General features: G+C 34.1%; 1 pseudogene; it reads right to left on the bottom strand.

Annotated features, from left to right (window-relative positions):
- Positions 1–465: 465 nt before the first annotated feature.
- Positions 466–3,362, bottom strand: LOC149566832 (uncharacterized; annotated as a pseudogene).
- Between the last annotated feature and the right edge of the window lie 1,763 nt (positions 3,363–5,125).

Raw genomic sequence — 5,125 nt, 5'->3', positions numbered from 1 at the left:
ACAGATTAGCGGTCCAGGAAAATACAGTGCAAAGAAATAAATGCCAAGAGGGAAAAGCATTGACTGGATTACATCAATACAAGGTAGCTGAGACACAACAACAATTTAACTGTCTATCTGTCAAGGTAATGGAGGAGTACCATTTCACGCTTTTACTCAACAAAATTAATCTTAAGTAAAACTTAATGAATAATTTAAAAAGAAGAAAAAAGACAAAACTTTGTCATGTATTTTAATAATTCTGATCATTAATTACAAATGCTTAAAATAACAACAAAATTTATATATACTTTTAAAGAAAAGTACATTGTGTAGTACTATTAATTTTCAAAAAATTATTTATCTTTTTCCTAAAATGAGCTAATATTGAAATATTTCAAACAAGATAGAAACATCTTTTGTGAAGCATCATCTAAAGGTTCATCATTCAAATAGAAACATCTTTTGTGAAGCATCATCGGTTCATCATTCAAATAGATAATAGATGAAATTATCCATGAACAAAAAGCATATGTGTCTCCATTTTAAGTGGAAGCACAACACTGCAATTACAGTAGCGAATCCCACTCCATAACATAACACCACTCCGACTGCCCACCAACGGTCTATTAGATCAGCATCTACACTTTCATTAGTTGTATTATTCAATACTTCATAGTTATCTTTTCTACCAAAACCAACACCTCTCGTCTTGTTTTCAAGGGGAGATCCATGAAGATTAGGATTTCCTAGAAAAGAAGAAGCCTCAAAAGTTAAAAACTGCTTTCCCTGTGGTATTGAACCTGACAACATATTGTTAGAAAGATTCAACACACTAAGAAATGTGAGATTTAAGAGTTGATTTGGAATCTTCCCGAACAACTTGTTTTCTGAAAAATCTAGTGATTCCAAGCGAGCCATGGCTCCTAATGATTCTGGAATTGTGCCACTAAAATTATTATTTGATAGGTTGAGAGAAATTAATCCTCTCAAAAGCCCCAATTCTGGTGTAATATTACCTGACAAGTTATTACGAGAGAAATCCATGAACTTATTCTCTTAAATTATTTTGAAGTATGGATTCGCCCTTCCTTTTATCCAAACTATTACTTCATTAGCGAAATTGAATCCATAGTCCGTGTCCCCAGCCGAGCCTTCCTCATAATATGCAGAATATTGTAAATAGGAACTTTGTGAATCATTCACCAGAGCACATAACTTGTTCACATTAGAAGGAATATGTCCTGATAACTGATTACCAGGTAAGTCTAGATTTGGAGGTGTTGCAACCTGAACAACTCAAGAGGAATTCTACCATTGAACTTATTAGAGGCCAAGCTAAGTATTCTCAAATCTGTCAACTCTTCAATCCAAACTGGAATCCTACCTTCAAAATTGCGTTGTCCTAGATCAAATATTTGGAGATGTGCAAATCTTGCAAAAGACGGTGGAATAATACCTTGCAGCATGTTGCCATTGAGATTCAATGTGCGAAGGCTCTGCAGAGACCCCAACTCCTCTGGAGTCTCCCCTTTCAAAACATTTTGAGACAATTTTAAGATTTCTAATTCAGAGCAATCGCCAATTTCTGGAGGAATCATACCTGTCAACTTGTTCTTTGACAAGTCCAAAACCATTATATTATAAGACATACATATAGAACTTGGAATTTCTCCGACCAGGTTATTCCCTGACAATGATAGATAGTATGATACAATATTTCTTTCAGGGATGGACCCATTAAATCCATTATTAGATAGATCTAAGAGTACTAAAACCCTATCAAAAATGAGGAAGAGTTCCATATAGTCTGTTCCCATGCAAGTCCTGAATGAAAAGGATTAGAAATCTGGAGGGGGAGAGAACTTTCTAGACTGTTGTTCGAATGATTGAGCATTACAAGAAAAGAACTATCCCATAGCCACAAAGGAATATTTCCCACAATGTTGTTATTTGACAGATCTAGCCAATTCAACAGATACTGCTGGGACAAAAATGGAGGTATGTTGCCTTCTATATTTGCAAGACCGCAATATAAGTGAACCTAGCTTGGCAAATTGAGGAACCCAGCTTGTAAAGATCTCAATGCGAAGCTGATTTTCTGAAAGGTTCAAATCTTCTAAGTGGGTTAGATTTTCAAATAGTTTAAGCGACATGTTGCCTCCTAATCCACTGGAAGGAAGTGACAATGCTACTAAACTAGCGAGATTTGAAATGGAATGAGGGATTGTCCCTGACAAATTGTTATGGCCCAGGTAGAGCTCATTTAGTAATGGAAGCTGACACAGAGACGGGGGAATATGACCGCTTAGCCGATTGTGACGAAGATCAAGAACTCTAAGGGCTGGGAAGCTGCCGAAAGGTGATGGTATCTTGCCCTCCAGTTCGTTATACCCCAGATCCAGGATCTTAAGTTTTAAAAAGTTTGCACTACAAGTGGGGAAAGCTCCCGTTAAATTGCATTGATATAGTGACAGCACAACCATTGAGGAAGAATGGCTTAGAATGAAAGAAAGGTTTTCTTTCAAGTCGGGATTACTATGAAGCACAAGTTTTCTCAGTCTTGAACGGGACATGAAGCTGGGAGGGATGAAACCATTTAGGCCACAACTATTGAGATCAAGTGAAACCAATGACGACACATTCTCAAACCAAGAGGGCAGTCCAAGAGGGAACGAATTCTTTGAGATATGCAGATGTGATAAACAGGTAAGGTTTGAGAGATCTTGGATAGTACCTGACAGCCCACACTTAGACAGGTGAATCTGGGTAAGGTTTTGAAGACCGCTAAGGGCATCACCCCAGTGCTCAGACGCCATGCTCAGGTCCACTCTTCCCATTCCTAAGAATTCCAGGCTCCTTAGATTTCTTACCCATACATGAAGCGTACTTCCAAGCAAGTTGTCATTATGTGAAATATCCAAATGACGCATGCTTGACATATTTCCCAACTCTAGAGGGACTTCGCCGCCAAATCCAGCATGTGACAAGCTAAGAAATGTAAGCCTTCGAAGTTTCGAGTGCTGGGGAGGAATAGAAATACCTTCAAAGTTAATGCCGCTGAGATCCAAGTGTTGTAGATGCTGCAGATTAAACAGCGATGGACGAAGCTCCCCAGTCTCCAGATAATCACTCGCATCAGGCTCAGTACTTAGATCAAGGGTGATGACATGGGATGTATGGTGATCACAGCCAACACCCTCCCAATCACAACAATTGAATCCCTGCCAAGATGGTGAACGACCCGAGGAGATTTCAAGACCAGCCTTGAAATCCAGCAAGTAACTTCTCTCATCTTGAAAATATGCTGCTGAAAATGAAAAATGAGCTTGCACTATTATTATCCATATCAACACAGACATCTTGAACTTAAGCAGAGACATTGTATTCCAATTTTCTTTATTTAAGAGGTGATTCTATAATTCTCTCCCTGCCTTGCATATAAATAAGTAAACAACTAACATTATGTCGGTGTTGCTTCTTTCATCTCTGTTTCCTAAGCTTCTGCTCTAAGTCGTCAGACCATATCCGCCATGTGAACATTGTGAACTCTGTCATCCGTTGTAAACACCTTTAAGTACGACCTTACATTTATATTCGCATTGTCTCCTGAATTGTTGAACTGTTAAGCCTCTTTCGATCGTATCTTCCTTGAATTTGTTATGTTGGACGAAATTATGTTAAATAAAAAATTATACAAACTTGGTATCATTAGAGGAAGATGTCTGGTAACGACAAGTGGTTCAATAAAATAATTGTGATAATTTTGCCATAAATATCTTTTAATTACTGTTTTTGAAAGAGTATATGTTAGTAGCTAATTACATATGTAAGTTAATAGTCATTGTTTTTTGTTTCTAGAGTGTGCAACTATTGGTGCATGAATATAGCTAGTATTGAGTCAGTATATTGAAATGACATTTTTTGACCACTTTGTGTTCCACCATCCCTACAAATAGATTCACAAATATCTAAAACGTGAAACCTTAGCTTTAAGCTCTATACTCACCTATAGAAATACATCAAAAGAATCCATAAAATCCTACTTGTTGTTTAGACTAGAGCAATTAGACTAGAGCAATTACTAGATATTTTCTCCTATTGACTGAATTATATATGTACCCTCTACAGATATACTAAAAATAAAATTGAGGAATGTTCAATTCTTTCATGTTGCTCGAATGATTATATTATTGTAGCACATTATTAACATAACGTAGTCAAATATTAAGATATAAAAGGTATAAATGAAATGGAAGCACCAAAAATGTCTATATACCCCTCAATCTTCTAAGAGGTTTCCTCTATCTTCCAGTCTTTAGGTATATCACCGACTGTTCTATGAAGAGATACAACACTTATTGGGGCATTTTATCAAAATATTCCTATTCGTTGTACATCCTTCCACATTTTGCATACATATCTAATAGGAAATTAAAAGTTATCATATTGATCATGTTTGAAGAAAATCCTTACAAGAATCCTTATATTATTTAAAAGATAAACTCAACATAAATAAATTAAGAATTATTATTAAAATTAAATAAAAAATTAAGATTAAAAAAAAAAAAAAAAAAATCAAACTTCAAATAAAGTATCTAAAATGAAAAATATTACAAGCAAAATCAATCTTAGAATCTATTAAAAAAATAAATATATAACATATTGTCAAAACTAAATCTACATCACGCAATTGAAAAAATTGATAAAACTAAACTTACAAAGTAACGAATAAAATGAAATCTATTAAAAGTATAAAACACTTCTAGTATTTTATTATGTACTTTTTATAACCATCTGTTTGTATGATATATAAACACTTCATGTTTCAAAGGTAAACTATTATGAAAATTGTTTAAATATGAAAAAAATTTTAAAATTAAATAAATAAATAAAATATTTTTTTTTAAAACATAATAATAAAGATCTACAATGCTATTGAAATATTATTAAAACTTTGTAAATGCATATTTGAGACTATTCCATATTATTAGACTTCTTAAAATTAAAGATGGTGTGAAATTAATTACTCATCAAATTTGACTTCTTAAAATTAAAGATGGTGTAGAATTAATTGCTCATCAAATTTGACAAATATGCATTTAATAATTGTTTCCTTAATTGTTTGAATTAATTTTTTAAATTT

This window comes from Cupressus sempervirens, chromosome 3 (assembly GCF_028749045.1).
Source record: "Cupressus sempervirens isolate cs-2001-9-10 chromosome 3, ASM2874904v1, whole genome shotgun sequence".
NCBI lineage: Eukaryota > Viridiplantae > Streptophyta > Pinopsida > Cupressales > Cupressaceae > Cupressus > Cupressus sempervirens.
Note: the sequence above shows the minus strand (reverse complement) of the source record. Positions and strands in the feature narration are given on the sequence as shown.